Source organism: Arachis stenosperma, chromosome 1 (genome assembly GCF_014773155.1).
Source record: "Arachis stenosperma cultivar V10309 chromosome 1, arast.V10309.gnm1.PFL2, whole genome shotgun sequence".
Lineage (NCBI taxonomy): Eukaryota > Viridiplantae > Streptophyta > Magnoliopsida > Fabales > Fabaceae > Arachis > Arachis stenosperma.
The window spans coordinates 70,250,491-70,268,710 of NC_080377.1; the positions used below are offsets into that span (position 1 = coordinate 70,250,491).

Genomic DNA, 18,220 nt, shown 5'->3' on the forward strand with positions numbered 1-18,220 from the left:
GGAGTGAAGGATGGAAAAAGGGGTCCACCGTACCCACACAAGTATCTATTACTGTATCTAACTAACAACGAAAATTCAATTTGAACTGATTTGAGATAGGACACGTGAACTTTATCTGCATTGGATTTTATGACAATGAACCTAATTCGAATTTAGGATCCTAACAATAGGCCTAGGTTGATCTTACTCATGAGTCATTGCTATAATAAATATTATACTATTAATATGATTATATTTAGTATATATAAAAGTTAGGTATACTTACAATAGATTTTATAATCAAACTAAACAAATTATAATTATTTTTTTTCTTTTTTAATTTTAAATTTTATTTGCTATTTAATGAAAAAGTAAATAATAATAATCACTCACATAATTAAAATAGATCATCCTAATATATACAAGACACTACATATATCAAAGATTATTATATGTGGTAAATTATTTCTTTATTTTTCTAAAGATAATTTATATATAAATCAACTAATCTTTATAACATACGATCTATTGCATAATTGTTTTCTCTTAATATGGATAAATTGATAAATTTAATATACAAAATATAATTTATATTATTTAACATACGAAATAAATAATTTAAGCCATTATCTAAGACAATAAATACAATAGTACAAATACCTACATATTTATTAGTATTAGAAAAATATACAAATAATATAAACATGATTTTTTTATAGAAAAGCACTAATAAATGTTATTAATTAAATTAATTACATAATAAAAAAGATTGAATAATTTTTTAAATAATAATAAAAAATAAGATCACTATTTTTACATACTACAAAATTTATAAAAAAAAGTTAGACAATAAATTAATTCTCAATAAATCATACATTAGCTCTATTAAAAAAATTAATTATATGTTAGATATTATTATTTGTGTAATATATGTGTGTGTGTGTTAAAAAAATTAATTATATGTTAGATATTATTATTTGTGTGTTATCAATTATTAAGTTATAGTTAATTTTTAACTTAATTTTTGGTAGTAAAAATTTAAATGCTGAACATTTTGAACCTAACTAATTTTGTTTTTGTTATTAAAATTTTAAAAAAATGTGAGTTGTTAATCAATTCTGAATTTAAATTTAAATTTAAATTTAAATATGTGTAAGAAAAATATTTTGAATTTTTTTACTAATCGAAATTAATTTTGAAATAAAAAATTATTTTGTACATCATATTATAAGATATTGTAGTCATTTATTTTTTCTTTAATGGCAATTATTGCCAAATAAAATGATATAAAAATGAAGAAAAATATATTTATCAATCTAGGAATAATAATTTATTTTTTAATAGAATAAATTATATATTGAATAACAAAAGTTATTATAGTTTCTTTTTACACAAACTAATATTCAACAACGGTGTTTTGATAATATTACCAAGAAATATTAATCAATCTAATAGCTTTTGTAATGACATAAGTTTATAAGTTTGAAAATCATGTCATAAAATATAAAATTTTAATCGGTAACAACGTTGATCATATTGTTTGACTTCCTGAATGAATATGATACCAATAAATAAAATTGTCATAGTTAAATTTTAACAAAGGCAAATCTTCATAAGTATTGCTATCATCAATGAGAATTGTTCTACTTTCAAAACAAATACTATTTTCTTTCATTGTATTTTCTAACTCGGTAGGTCGAGAACATATAAAGCACAGACACTTCGTTGAGTTGCTGTGTCCGTGTGCCGGACACATTTCGGATATGACACTCGCCGACACTCGTCCGACACGCGTGTCTGCTGTGTCCAACCGTGTCTTAGTAAAAAATAAAAAATTCTTTTCCGGACACGCCTGGACACACCTAAATATCATCACGTGTCAGCGTGTCCGATCCAATCTTATTCTTAACGTATATTCTTAAAATAAATATAGATATAGTATATATTATTATTTATTAAAACAAAAAAATATTTTAAATAGTTGATATAATTAAAATAAGATATTAAAAATAATTAAAAATTTTAATTTATATTTTAATATCAATAAAATATCATTATGATTTATCTAAAAAAATATTTTATATTTTATATGTATGTGTGTTCCCGTGTCATGTAAGATTTTAAAATTCGCGTGTCGGCGTGTCCCGTGTCGTATCCCGTATCCGTGCATCATAGTCGAGAATTAATCATCCACGGATTGAAGCTCTATTTATTAAGGGTCTGCGGCTAGGCAATGAGTTGTTATATACACAAGACGGGATTCGAAACTCTAATACTTACTTAGGTAGACGAGTGAAATGACCACTCAACTAATCCAAATTAATTAAAATAAATACTAATTATTTTTAATATTAAAAATAATTAAATTTTAATTTTAATTATAACTTTGTAAAATATTTACAGTAATAATTATTATATATATCTTTTGTTTAATCTCTTTTAATAAAAAATTTATATATTTTTATTGATTATCCCGTACAGTGTACGAGAACATACACTAGTATTTCATTAATTATTGAAAAATAAAATACAAAGATGTTAAAAAATAAGATAGCATAATAAAAGGTGGGGATTTTCCAAAATAATACACTAAAGATATTCATCCAATGGTGTATGGTCGAAAAACGAAGAAAAATTTTAAAGAAAAAAGAATAATAAATCAAATTGAATGAAACTAAGAAGTTGCCTCATGGAGATGACGACCTGAATTGGGAGTTCTTTGGATTTCATGGAGCAACTTGACAGAGCTTGTTAGAATGGCAAACGGCATTGAAGTAGAACCTTCAAAAATTAACTAGGTGTGAGCTTTACAGCAGTTCCAGCAAATGATGGCAAGCAATTGAGGATTAGCATTCTTTAACAGGTTAAGCATCTCTGTTGATGCAGTCCACCATGTACAAAAGTCGTTAGGGCTTTGAGAGGAAAGACAGTGACAAAGATAGCTCTAAGACCATACTTCTTTGATTGTAGAATAATCGATCAAACAATGAGTGATTGTTTATGTTGTTTCATGACAGCAGGGGCATATTGGCGATAAAGATAGGATGCAGTGGTGAATCTGAGCAAGCACCAAAAACCGACCATGGAGAGCTTTCTAGATAAATAGCTTAATTTTGTGAGGCAAGTTCAACTTTCATAGATCAATCCACGGCTTTTTCTGCTGCATATAATTAGGAAAAAGCTCCAGAGGTGAATGGTGAAATAAATAGCCATTTCTGTAACTTGAAACTGTATCATATTGCTTGAATTTGTTCAAATTCCATTGCAATTTGTCCATACTCTGCTGAATTTTAAGTGACAAAATCCTGTCTACAACGTCTTGGGAAAATAATTCTTGAGTGAGATTCTGATTCCAATTCCTGTTTTCAATAATTAAGTCTTTAACTCTTGGAACCAACTCAGAAATAGCCTGTTTGTTTGGCATATCAGAAATCATTAAAGGATATGGAGGAGGCAGCCAAGAATCCTCAAATGTTTGGATATTCTCTCTAGTATCCACGGTCCAGTTAAGACCTTTTTCAACAATCTTTCGGCCTTCCAGTATGCTCCTCCATCCCTAAGAAGGTAAGACTCCAATTTCTACAGTTAGAGCATTACCATTGCTAAAGTATTTACCTCTTAGAATTTTAGATAATAGGGAAGTAGGCTGTGTTACGAGTCGCTAAAACTGTTTGCTTTTAAGTGCCAGATTTTAGATTTTGAGATCTTTAAATCCAAGGCCCCCTTCTCTTCGTGGGCGAGTCATAGTGTCCCAGCTAATCCAAGCTATCCGCCTTTCAGAACCTTTTTGTCCCCACCAGAAGTGAGAAAGTAGAGAGTGAATTTCTGAAATTAAACCATCAGGAAACTTGAAACAAGACAATGTATAAATAGGAATAGCTTCTCCCACCACTTTAAGCAATACCTATCTACCACCCGACAATAGAAGATTGCACTTCCACCCTTGGATTCTTTTCCGAACCTTCTCTTTGATCATACTAAAAGAAGTCTTTTTCGATTTAGAGACTGTAGAAGGCAAACCAAGGTATCTATCCTGGGCCCCAATATGATTAATATTCATAGAGTTAGCCAGTAGTGTACGAATGGTGGAGGGAATGTTATGGCTAAAGAATACAGAAGATTTATTAAGATTTACCCTCTGACCACTGATGCTTTTATAAGAATTCAATAAATGCAAGATGTTTGAACATGCTTCAGGATTAGCCTTATAGAATAAGATGGAATCATTAGCAAAGAGGAGGTGGTTGACCTTGGAACATCGCTTATGTATCTGAAGACCCTGAATTAGTTTGTTTTGTTCTGCCTGTAAGAAGGAAAGACCTTCTGCACAGAAAAGAAAAAGATATGGAGATAGAGGATCTCCTTGTCGAATACATCTATTTGGTTTGAAGAAACCATAGGATTGTCCTTCTATAATGACAGAATAAGAAACAGTTGTCACTAATTCTCGAATCCATATGATCCACCGGGAGTCAAAACCAAACTTCTCTAATATAAACCAAAGAAAGTGCCATTCTGATAAACCCCAATTTTGTGGTTTATCTTGTGTTGAATTGAAGGGATTTTATCAACTTTTCTCACATTTATTCACTAAAATAGCATGATTTTGTAAGTTCTCCTTTAATTATACTTAAGAGTGAAAACAAGCTTTTTAGGTCTTAAAATAGCTAAATTTAGTTCACCTGGATTCTATTTGATGCCTTGATATATTTGTTAAGTGATTTCAGGTTTATAAGGCAAAGATTGGATTGAGGGAATGAAGAAAAAGCATGTAAAAATGGAGAACTCATGAAGAAATGAAGGAATTGCCAAGCTGTTAATCCTGACCTCTTTGCACTTAATCGATCATAACTTGAGCTACATAGGTTCAATTAAATCGGTTCTAGTTGCGTTGGAAAGCTAACATCTGAAGCTTCAAAATGATATAAAATTTGCTATAGTTTCCTGGCGTTTAAGGATGCGTACGTGTCGTTTCACGCGCACACGTCATAGGATCAGCGTGACTCACTAAAGGCAACTCGTGGCTAGCGATTTATGGAGAATTTTGGGCCCAATCCAATCCATTTCTGATGCTATTGAACCCAAGGATTGAAAGGGGATGAACCAAGGAGTCATAGTGGAGTTTTGATCATATTTTAGGTTAGGTTTTTAGAGAGAGGGGCTCTCTCCTCTCTCTAGATCTTAGGGTTCTTCTTTCAATTTCTTCTTAGATCTTGTTTCTATTCTTACTTCAATTTAATTTTTCTTTACTTTTATTTGTTCTATTATTTTAGTTTATTTTCTTCTCTTGTCAATTTTCCTTTATTTTGTCACTTTTATGTTCATGACTCTTGTTGATTTTGATTTTCATTTAATGCAATCTTATGTTTCCATGTCTTTTGATGTTGATCTTAGTTGCTATTATTGATTTCTTGTTCATGATAGTTATGGCTTTTATTATTTCTTGCATTTTATGATGTTTACTTTTATTGCACTCTAGGTGTTTGATGAAATGTTTCTTTTAGTTATGAGTTAGATATTTCTTCTCTTGGCTTGAGTTGAGCAATTGGAGACTCTTGAGTTATCAAACTCTTTTGTTGATTGATAATTGGAAGTTGCTAGTTGACTTGAATGCCACTAACGCTAGTCTTTCACTATGATTTGACTAGGACTTATGGACCCAAGTTGATTATATCCACTTGACTTTTCTTCATAGTTAGAGGTTAACTAAGTGGAGCAATAGATAATTCTTGTCACAATTGATGATGATAATGAGGATAGGACTTCAAATTCTCATTCCTTGCCAAGAGCTTTCTTAGCTATTAGTTTATTTCTTTTGTTATTTATATCTTTTTGTCTCTTATTATAAAAACCCCAAAACATTCTTTAATAGCTGATGAATCCATATTTTACGATATATTTTGATTTAATTTGAGTGGATTTCATCACATAAACTCACATTTATTCATCTAAATAGCATGCTTTTGAGATTTCTTCCTAAATTGTGCTTAATTGTGAAAACATGCTTTTTAGGCCATAAAATAGCTAAACTTAATTTACTTTAATCCCATTTGGTGCCTTGATGTATTTTTTGAGTGATTTCAGGTTTCCAAGGCAAGTATGAGATGGAAGAAGTGAAGAGAAAAGCATGCAAAAGGGAGAAATAATGAAGAAAATGAAGTTTGGAAGCTGCTGCAAAGGTGCGTATGCACAGTGATGCGTGCGTACGCACAACGGTGACTTCGTGCAAGGATGGCTACGCACCAATTATCGTGCATACGCACGATGGAATTTTTACGCAAAGATGCCTACGCACCGTAAGTCGTGCGTCCGTACGTCTGCATACACGTGAGGTCATTAATACAAATTGTTGGGGGCGATTTCTGGGCCTCCAAAACCCAATCCAACTCATTTTCTGTAGTAATTTAAGACCAAAGTGAAAAAGGATGAAAGGGGGGAGCACTTAGGGTTTAGTTTAGCATTATGTAGGGTGTTTTTTAGAGAGAGAAGCTCCCCATTCTCTCTAAAAATTAGGGTTCTTAGTTTATTTTCTTGTAATTTTCCTTTTTAATTCTTGTTTCTATTTACTTTCCCTTGTGATTTATTGTTATTGCCTCTTTGTTCTTCTTCATTTCTCTTGTTATTACTTTATTTTGTCACTTTTATGTTTTAAGCACACTTTTGTTATTTTAATTCTAACTAATGCAAATTTATGTTTCCATGTCATTTATTGCTTTCTTTAATTGTTATTGCTATTTTCTTGCTTTGGTAGCTTTAGAATTTATTTTATTATAATTTAATATTATTTTATTTTCTTGCACACCAAGTGTTTGATAAAATGCTTGGCTTAGCTTTTACTTAGTTTTGCTCCACTCTTGGCTTGAAATTGTTGACTTTGGTGTTCCTTGAGTCATTGATGTCTATTCTTGTTTGATATATTAGAGTAGTTAGTTAATTTGATTTTTCTTGACTCTATGTGACCCCTAGTGTTGACATAGGACTTAGGGATTGAAATTAACTATGCCTATTTGACTTATCTTCGATGTAAGGTTGACTAAATAGGATTAACTCTTCATAATCATCATATGTTTGTGGTCAATGTCTAGGATAGGTAGCCTTAATTCTCAATTGCTTGCCAAGAGGTTTCTTGTACTTTAAGTTTACTTGCTTTGACTTTACTTGCTTTGATGTTTATTTTCTTGCATGTTTAGTTTTTCCACTCTTGGTTGAGAAATTGGTTGTTTGGGTGGAATTGAGTTGTGGATGTCCTTCCGCATTGTGTGAGAATAGTTAATTGGTTTGGTTTCCATTGACGCTAGTCTTTCACTAAGTTAATTAGTGAGTTGACTAGGACTTATGGATTGAGATCAATTACACCCTTTTGACTAATTCTCAAGGAGGATTGATTCCACACAATTGGCATGTTTGTGGTCCACAACTAGGATAGGAAACCTAAACTCCCCAATTCTTGCCAAGAGTTTCCATTTACATTCCTTGCATGTTTAATTGCTTTCCTCTAATTCCTTGCATGCTTGTTTGATTTCTTGCTATTTACATTTCTTGCTTCTCTTGCTTTCCCAAATCCCCCATGCTCTTCCATAGCTAATGATGAACACTTAATTGCAACTCCTAGGGAAGACGACCCGGGACTTAAAACTTCCGGTTATTTTGTATTGAATTTAATATTTGATTGATGTTCAATTGTTGGGTTTGGACTATAATTGCAACGAACAATTTCTAAGTTCAGTTTGAAAATCCGAACCTATGCTTTTGGGCATCGTCAAATTTGACCAATAACAAAACACTTTATTGTGATTCCTAGGAAGAGCGACCCGTGATTAATACTCTCAGTTATTTTATTGGGGTTGAACTAGTGACAACCATATTAAATTTGATCTGAGGATTCACTGTTGGTTTAGAACTATACTTGCAACGCAACTATTTTTGTGAAAATTCTTTACCGACGAAAATTTCACTCATCAAAATTGGCGCCGTTGCCGGAGAATTGCAATTGTGTGCCTTGTTATTGGTTATTGTATATATGTGAATATTGTGTATATGTGAATATTGTGTATATGTGAATATTGTGTATATGCTTCTTTGTTAGTTTGCTAGTTTTAGGAATTTATTTTCATTATTTCTTATTAGTTCTTGTTTTTATTTTCTATTTTCACCATGAATTCTCATTTTGGCTATGAGTTTGGTTCTAACTATGTTGTAGGAAATGGGAGCTCCAATGAGAATACGCATCAAGGATAGAGCAATCAAAGATGGGAGGAGTGATGAGCGGATAATTTATACGCTTTTTGGCATTATTTTTAGTATGCTTTTAGTATGTTTTAGTTAGTTTTTATTATATTTTTATTAGTTTTTATTTAAAATTCACTTTTCTGGACTTTACTATGAGTTTGTGTGTTTTTCTGTGATTTCAAGTATTTTCTGGCTGAAATTGAGGGACCTAAGCAAAAATCTGATTCAGAGGCTGAAAAGGGCTGCAGATGTTATTGGATTCTGACCTCCCTGCACTCGAAGTGGATTTTCTGGAGTTACAAAAGCCCATTGGTGCGCTCTTAATTGCGTTGGAAAGTAGACATCCAGGGCTTTCCAGCAATATATAATAGTCCATACTTTGCCCGAGATTTGATGGCCCAAACAGGCATTCCAAGTCAGCTTCAGAATTCCCGGCGTTAAACGCTGGAACTGGCACAAAAGTGGGAGTTAAACGCCCAAACTGGCACAAAAGCTGGTGTTTAACTCCAAGAAAAGTCTCTACACATGGAAGCTTCAATGCTCAGCCCAAGCACACACCAAGTGGGCCTGGAAGTGGATTTTTACGTTATTTACTCATTTCTGTAAACCCTAGGCTACTAGTTCTCTATAAATAGGACCTTTTGCTATTGTATTTAGGAATCTTTCAATCTTCGGATCATCTTTTGATCATGTTTTTATGATTGAACCCTCTTTGGGAGGCTGGCCATTCGGCCATGCCTAGACCTTGTTCTTATGTATTTTCAACGGTAGAGTTTTTACACACCATAGATTAAGGTGTGGAGCTCTGCTGTACCTCGAGTATTAATACAATTACTATTGTTCTTCTATTCAATTCAGCTTATTCTTGTTCTAAGATATCACTTATTCCTCAACTTGATGAATGTGATGATTCGTGACACTCATCATCATTCTCACCTATGAACGTGTGCCTGACAACCACCTCTGTTCTACCTTAGATTGAGTGGATATCTCTTGGATTCCTTAATCAGAATCTTCGTGGTATAAGCTAGAATCCATTGGCGGCCATTCTTAAGAATCCGGAAGGTCTAAACCTTGTCTATGGTATTCTGAGTAGGATTCAGGGATTGAATGACTGTGACGAGCTTCAAACTCGCGATTGTGGGGCGTTAGTGACAGACGCAAAAGAATCACTGGATTCTATTCCGACATGATCGAGAACCGACAGATGAATAGCCGTGCTGTGACAGAACGCGTTGAACATTTTCACTAAGAGGACGGGACTATAGCCATTGACAACAGTGATGCCCAACGTACAGCTTGCCATGGAAAGGAGTAAGAAGGATTGGATGAAGACAGTAGGAAAGCAGAGAGACGGAAGGGACAAAGCATCTCCATACGCTTATCTGAAATTCTCACCAATAAATTACATAAGTATCTCTATCTTTATTTTATGTTTTATTTATCTTTTAATCATTAATCCTCCATAACCATTTGAATCCGTCTGACTGAGATTTACAAGATGACCATAGCTTGCTTCATACCAACAATCTTCGTGGGATCGACCCTTACTCGCGTAAGGTTTATTACTTGGACGACCCAGTGTACTTGCTGGTTAGTTGTGTGAAGTTGTGATAAAGAGTTGAGATTGCAATTGAGCGTACCATGTTGATGGCGCCATTGATGATCACAATTTTGTGCACCAAGTTTTTGGCGCCGTTGCCGGGGATTGTTTGAGTTTGGACAACTGATAGTTCATCTTGTTGCTTAGATTAGGTAATTTTATTTTATGTTTAAGCTTTTTACTTTTCGAAAATTTTTCAAAAATGCAAAAAAATATTTCTATTTTATTCTTCAGAGTTTTTAAGAATGGATTCTAGAGTTTCATGATGATTTGTTGAAGTATGGCTGGCTGTGAAGCCATGTCTAATCTTGTGGACCGAGGTTTCAACTTATCATCACAAGAGCTTATTGATTTCTATCAATTTTGCTGTTGTGAGCAATGATCTGCTAAAGCTTGGCTGGCCATTGGCCATGTCTAGTGTTTTGGACCGGAGCTTTCACTGAAAGCTTGGCTGGCTGTGAAGCCATGTCTAATTCCTGGACCGGAATCTTAGACTAGCATTGCAATGATTCCTGAAATTCTCATTAAGAATTTTGAACTCTTGTTTTTCTTTTCCACTCAATTTTCGAAAAAGCATAAAAAATTTTATAAAATCTTAAAATCAAAAATATTTTTATGTTTCTTGTTTGAGTCTAGTGTCTAATTTTAAGTTTGGTGTCAATTGCATGTCTTTATTCTTCTAATTTTCGAAAATTACATGCATTATGTTCTTCATTGATCTTCAAGTTGTTCTTGATGATTTCCTTGCTCTGATCTTTACATTCTCTTGTCTTGAGTGTTTTGTTGTTTCTCATATGCATTCTCAATTTGTTAGTGTCAATAGTATACAAACTTCTAAGTTTGGTGTCTTGCATGCATTATTTATTTGATCTTAGTTGCATTTTGATTATTCCTCATCATTAAAAATTCAAAAAAATTTTTAATTTGTGTCTTTTCAAGTCAATAATACAGAAAATTGAAGATTCAGAACATGCAGCAGAGGAATTACACAGAAAAAGCTGGGCGTTCAAAACGCCTAGTGAAAAAGGAAAACTGGCGTTTAAACGCCAAAGGGTTTTTTGGGCGTTAAACGCCAGAATGGATACCATTCTGGGCGTTTAACGCCAGGATGATACAAGAGGGAAGATTTTGTTTTTAATTCAAATTTTTTTAAGTTTTCATAATTTTTCAAAATCAAATCTTTTTCAAACCATATCTTTTCAATCATATATTTTCAAAATCAATTTCTTTTCATTCTCAAAAATACTTGCCTACAATTAATGATTTGATTCAACATTTCAAGTATGTTGCCTTTTCTGTTAAGAAAGGTTTAATGTTTGAATCATATCCTTTAAATTTCTTGTTAGCCAAGTCATTAATTTTAAAAATCAAATCTTTTTAAATTGTTTCTCAATCATATCTTTTCAATCATATCTTTTTAAAACCATAACTCTTCAATCATATCTTCTTAATCACATCTTTTTCCAAATAGTTTTCAATCTTTTTGATTTCTAATTTCAAAATCTTTTTCAAAAATCACTTTATTTCTTTCCCAACTTTAATTTTCGAAAATCATTCTTCAATTTTCCAAAATTTCTTCAAAATCTTTTAATTTATTTTCAAAAATTCTTCCCCTCTTCTCACATCCTTCTATTTAAGGACTAACACTCCTCCACTATCAACAATTCGAACTCTATCTCTCTTGATAAGTTCGAATTCTTCTTTTTCTTCTACCTCCTTCTTCTATTCTTCTTTTCCTCTGACATCTCAAGGAATCTCTATACTGTGACATAGAGGATTCCATATTTTCTTGTTCTCTTCTCTTTCATATGAGCAGGAGCAAAGACAAAAGCATTCTTGTTGAGGCTGACCCTGAACCTGAAAGGACCTTGAAGTGAAAGCTAAGAGAAGCTAAAGCACTACTCTCTGTAGAGTACCTAACAGAAATCTTCAAACAAGAAGACATGGCAGCCGAAAACAACAACAATGCCAACAATACAAGGAAGGTGCTAGGTGACTTTACTGCACCTACTCCCGACTTCTATGGGAGAAGCATCTCTATCCCTGCCATTGGAGCAAACAACTTTGAGCTTAAGCCTCAATTAGTTTCTCTAATGCAACAGAATTGCAAGTTCCATGGACTTCTATTGGAAGATCCTCATCAGTTTTTAGCTGAATTCTTGCAAATCTGTGACACTATCAAGACCAATGGGGTTGACCCTGAGGTCTACAAACTTATGCTATTCCCTTTTGCTGTAAGAGACAGAGCTAGGATATGGTTGGACTCACAACCTAAAGAAAGCCTGAACTCTTGGGAAAAGCTAGCAATGCCTTCTTGGCAAAGTTCTTTCCACCTCAAAAATTGAGTAAGCTTAGAGTGGAAGTCCAAACCTTCAGACAGAAGGAAGGTGAATCCCTCTATGAAGCTTGGGAAAGATACAAACAATTGATCAGAAAGTGTCCTTCTGACATGCTTTCTGAATGGAGCATCATAGGTATCTTCTATGATGGTCTGTCTGAACTATCCAAGATGTCATTGGACAGCTCTGTTGGAGGATCTCTTCATCTGAAGAAGACTCCTGCAGAAGCTCAAGAACTCATTGAAATAGTTGCAAATAACCAATTCTTGTATACTTCTGAAAGAAATCCTGTGAACAATGGGACGAATCAGAAGAAAGGAGTTCTTGAGATTGATACTCTGAATGCCATATTGGCTCAGAACAAAATATTGACTCAGCAAGTCAATATGATTTCTCAAAGTCTGTCTGGAATGCAAGCTGCACCGGACAGTACTAAGGACGCTTCATCTGAAGAAGAAGCTTATGATCCTGAGAACCCATCAATGGAAGAGGTGAATTACATGGGAGAACCCTATGGAAATAGCTATAATTCTTCATGGAGAAATCATCCAAATCTCTCATGGAAGGATCAACAGAGACCTCAACAAGGTTTTAACAACAATAATGATGGAAGAAACAAGTTTAGCAATGGCAAGCCTTTTCCATCATCTTCTCAGCAACAGATAGAGAATTCTAAGCAGAGCCACTCTGACTTAGCAACCATGGTCTCTGATCTAATCAAAACCACTCAAAGTTTCATGACGGAAATAAGGTCCTCCATTAGAAACTTGGAGGCACTAATGGGTCAGCTGAGTAAGAAAGTTACTGAACTCCCTCCTAGTACTCTTCCAAGCGATACAGAAGAGAATCCAAAAGGAGAGTGTAAGGCCATCATCATGGCCGAATTTGGAGAGGAGGAAGAGGTAGTGATCGCCACTGAGGAAGACCTCAATTGACGTCCACTGGCCTCCAATGAGTTCCCTAATGAGGAACCATGGGAATCTGAGGCTCACACTGAGACCATAGAGATTCCATTGGATTTACTTCTGCCATTCATGAGCTCTGATGAGTATTCTTCCTCTGAAGAGGACGAAGATGTCACTGAAGACAAGTTGCTAAGTACCTTGGAGCAATCATGAAGCTAAATGACAAGTTATTTGGTAATGAGACTTGGGAGGATGAACCCCCTTTGCTCACCAAAAAACTGGATGACTTGACTAGGCAGAGATTACCTCAAAAGAGACAGGACACTGGGAAGTTTTCAATACCTTGTACATTAGGCACCATGACCTTCGAGAAGGCTCTGTGTGACCTAGGGTCAAGCATAAACCTCATGCCTCTCTCTGTAATGGAGAAGCTAGGGATCTTTGAGGTACAAGCTGCAAGAATCTCACTAGAGATGGCAGACAATTCAAGAAAACAAGCTTATGGACTTGTAGAGGATGTTCTGGTAAGGATTGAAGACCATTACATCCCTGCTGATTTCATAGTCCTAGAGACTGGGAAGTGCATGGATGAATCCATCATCCTTGGCAGACCCTTCCTAGCCACAGCAAAGGCTGTGATTGATGTTGACAGAGGAGAATTGATCATTCAAGTGAATGAAGAATCCTTTGTGTTTAAGGCTCAAGGATATCCCTCTGTAACCATGGAGAGGAAGCATGAAGAGCTTCTCTCAAAACAGAGTCAAACAGAGCCCCCACAGTCAAACTCTAAGTTTGGTGTTGGGAGGCCACAACCAAATTCTAAGTTTGGTGTTGAATCCCCACATTCAAACTCTAAGTTTGGTGTTGGGAGGTTCCAACATTACTCTGAACATCTGTGAGGCTCCATGAGGACCCTCTGTCAAGCTACTGACATTAAAGAAGCGCTTGTTGGGAGGCAACCCAATGTTATATTTATCTATTTTCCATTGTTATTTTATGTTTTCTATAGGTTGATGATCATGTGAAGTCACAAAAACAATTGAAAAAGCAAAAATAGAATAAAAAACAGAAAGAAAAATAGCACACCCTGGAGGAAAAGCTTGCTGGCGTTTAAACGCCAGTAAGGGCAGCAAATGGGCGTTTAACGCCTAGTCTGGCATCATTCTGGGCGTTTAACGCCAGAAAGGGGCACCAGACTGGCATTTAACGCCAGAAAGGGGCACCAGACTGGCGTTTAACGCCAGAAAAGGGTAGCAGCCCGGTGTTTAATGCCAGGATTGGCAGAAAGGGCGTTTTACACGCCACTTGGTGCAGGGATGAGCTATCCTTGACACCTCAAGATCTGTGGACCCCACAGGATCCCCACCTATCCCACCACTCTCTCTCTTCTTCACCCATTCACCAATCACCTCAATACCTCTTTCCCAAAAAAAAATCCCTCACCTATCAAATCCCACCATTCTCTTCACCACTCACATCCATCCTTCATAAAACCCCACCTACCCCACCATCCAAATTCAAACCACTTTCCCTCCCAAACCCACCCATAATAGCCGAACCCTACCCCTCTCTCCACCCCTATATAAATCCTTCTTCACTCCTTCATTTTCACACAACCTAAACACTACTTCTCCCCCTTGGCCGAACCACAAAGCCCCCTCAATCTCCTCCATTTTCTTCTTCTTCTACTTCTTTCTTTCTTCTTTTGCTCAAGGACGAGCAAACCTTCTAAGTTTGGTGTGGTAAAAGCGTTACTTTTTGTTTTTCCATAACCATTTATGGCACCTAAGGCCAGAGAAACCTCTAGAAAGAGGAAAGGGAAGGCAAAAGCTTCCACCTCCGAGTCATGGGAGATGGAGAGATTCATCTCAAGGGTGCATCAAGACCACTTCTATGAAGTTGTAGCCATGAAGAAGGTGATCCCCGAAATCCCTTTCAAACTCAAAAAGAGTGAATATCCGGAGATCCAACATGAGATCCGAAGAAGAGGTTGGGAAGTTCTTACCAACCCCATTCAACAAGTCGGAATCTTAATAGTTCAAGAGTTCTATGCCAACGCATGGATCACCAAGAACCATGATCAAAGTGTGAACCCGGACCCAAAGAATTGGCTTACAATGGTTCGGGGGAAATGCTTAGATTTTAGTCCGGAAAATATAAGGTTGGCATTCAACTTGCCCATGATGCAAGGAGATGAACACCCCTACACTAGAAGGGTCAACTTTGATCAAAGGTTGGACCAAGTCCTCATAGACATTTGTGAAGAGGGCGCTCAATGGAAGAGAGATTCAAGAGGGAAGCCGGTTCAACTGAGAAGGCATGACCTCAAGCTCGTGGCTAGGGGATGGTTGGAGTTTATCCAACGCTCAATCACTCCCACTAGCAACCGGTCCGAAGCTACTATAGACCGGGCTATCATGATTCATAGCATCATGATTGGAGAGGAAGTAGAAGTTCATAAGGTTATATCCCAAGAACTTTTTAAGGTGGCGGACAAGTCCTCTACCTTGGCAAGGTTAGCCTTCCCTCATCTCATTTGTCACCTCTGTAATTCAGTTGGAATTAACATAGAGGGAGACATCCTCATTGATGAAGACAAGCCCATCACTAAGAAGAGGATGGAGCAAACAAGAGATCCCACTCATGGACATCAGGAAATTCCTCATCATGAAATCCCTGAGATGCCTCAAAGGATGCACTTTCCTCCATAAAACTATTGGGAGCAAATCAACACCTCCCTAGGAGAATTGAGTTCCAACATGGGACAACTAAGGGTGGAGCACCAAGAACATTCCATCCTCCTCCATGAAATTAGAGAAGATCAAAGAATCATGAGAGAGGAGCAACAAAGGCAAGGAAGATACATTGAGGAGCTCAAGCACTCCATAAGATCTTCAAGAGGAAGAACAAGCCGCCATCACTAAGGTGGACCCGTTCTTTAATCTCCTTGTTCTTTATTTTTCTGTTTTTCGAAAATTATGCTTTATGTTTTATTTATGTTTGTGTCTTATGATCATTAGTGTCTTAGTGTTTATGCCTTAAAGTTATGAATGTCCTATGAATCCATCACCTTTCTTAAATGAAAAATGTTCTTAATTGAAAAAGAGAAGAATTGCATGAATTTCGAATTTTATAACAGATTAATTATTTTGATGCGGTGGCAATACTTTTGATTTCTAAATGTATCCTTGAACAGTGCATATGTCTTTTGAATTTGTTATTCCTGAATGTTAAAATTGTTGGCTCTTGAAAGAATGATGAAAAAGGAGACATGTTACTGAGGATCTGAAAAATCATAAAAATGATTCTTGAAGCAAGAAAAAGCAGTGTATTCAAAAAAAAAAAAGAGAGCAAAGAGCAAGTAGAAAAAGCCAATAGCCCTTTAAACCAAAAGGCAAGGATAATAAAAAGGATCCAAGGCTTTGAGTATCAGTGGATAGGAGGGCCTACAGGAATAACATCCTGGCCTAAGCGGCTAAACCAAGCTGTCCCTAACCATGTGCTTGTGGCGTGAAGGTGTCAAGTGAAAACTTGAGACTGAGCGGTCAAAGTCATGATCCGAAGCAAAAAAAGTGTGCTTAAGAACCCTGGACACCTCTAATTGGGGACTCTAGCAAAGCTGAGTCACAATCTGAAAAGGTTCACCCAGTTATGTGTCTGTGGCATGGATGTATCCGGTGGTAATACTGGAAAACAGAGTGCTTTGGGCCACGGCCAAGACTCATAAAGTAGCTGTGTTCAAGAATCATCATACTTAACTAGGAGAATCAATAACACTATCCGGATTCTGAGTTCCTATAGAAGCCAATCATTCTGAACTTCAAAGGATAAAGTGAGATGCCAAAACTGTTCAGAGGCAAAAAGCTAAAAGCCCCGCTCATCTAATTAATACTGATCTTCATAGATGTTTTTGGAATTCATTGTATATTCTCTTCTTTTTATCCCATTTGATTTTTAGTTGCTTGGGGACAAGCAACAATTTAAGTTTGGTGTTGTGATGAGCGGATAATTTATACGCTTTTTGGCATTTTTTTAGTATGCTTTTAGTATGTTTTAGTTAGTTTTTATTATATTTTTATTAGTTTTTATTTAAAATTCACTTTTTTGGACTTTACTATGAGTTTGTGTGTTTTTCTGTGATTTCAGATATTCTCTGGCTGAAATTGAGGGACCTGAGCAAAAATCTGATTTAGAGGCTGAAAAGGGCTGCAGATGCTGTTGGATTCTGACCTCCCTACACTCGAAGTAAATTTTTTGGAGCTACAGAAACCCAATTGGCACGCTCTCAACTGCGTTGGAAAGTAGACATCCAGGGCTTTCCAGCAATATATAATAGTTCATACTTTGTCTGAGATTTGATGGCCCAAACAGGCGTTCCAAGTCAGCTTCAGAATTCCCGGCGTTAAACGCCGGAACTGGCACAAAAGTGGGAGTTAAACGCCCAAACTGGCAAAAAAGCTGGCGTTTAACTCCAAGAAAAGTCTCTACACATGGAAGCTTCAATGCTCAGCCCAAGCACACACCAAGTGGGCCCAGAAGTGGATTTTTACGTCATTTACTCATTTCTGTAAACCCTAGGCTACTAGTTCTCTATAAATAGGACCTTTTGCTACTGTATTTAGGAATCTTTCAATCTTCGGATCATCTTTTGATCATGTTTTTATGATTGAACCCTCTTTGGGAGGCTGGCCATTCGGCCATGCCTAGACCTTGTTCTTATGTATTTTCAACGGTAGACTTTCTACACACCATAGATTAAGGTGTGGAGCTTTGCTGTACCTCGAGTATTAATGCAATTACTATTGTTCTTCTATTCAATTCAGCTTATTCTTGTTCTAAGATATCACTTGTTCCTCAACTTGATGAATGTGATGATCCGTGACACTCATCATCATTCTCACCTATGAACGTGTGCCTGACAACCACCTCCGTTCTACCTTAGATTGAGTGGATATCTCTTGGATTCCTTAATCAGAATCTTCGTGGTATAAGCTAGAATCCATTAGCGGCCATTCTTAAGAATCCGGAAGGTCTAAACCTTGTCTGTGGTATCTGAGTAGGATTCAGGGATTGAATGACTGTGACGAGCTTCAAACTCGCGATTGTGGGGCGTTAGTGACAGACGCAAAAGAATCACTAGATTCTATTCCGATATGATCGAGAAC

The 18,220-nt window shown here is 35.8% G+C and overlaps 1 non-coding gene across 1 annotated transcript; it reads right to left on the reverse strand.

Annotated features, from left to right (window-relative positions):
- Nucleotides 1–12,158: 12,158 nt before the first annotated feature.
- On the reverse strand, nucleotides 12,159–12,266 carry LOC130950080 (small nucleolar RNA R71). The gene has a single exon (XR_009073519.1). It is a non-coding gene; the product is annotated as a small nucleolar RNA R71 (small nucleolar RNA).
- Between the last annotated feature and the right edge of the window lie 5,954 nt (nucleotides 12,267–18,220).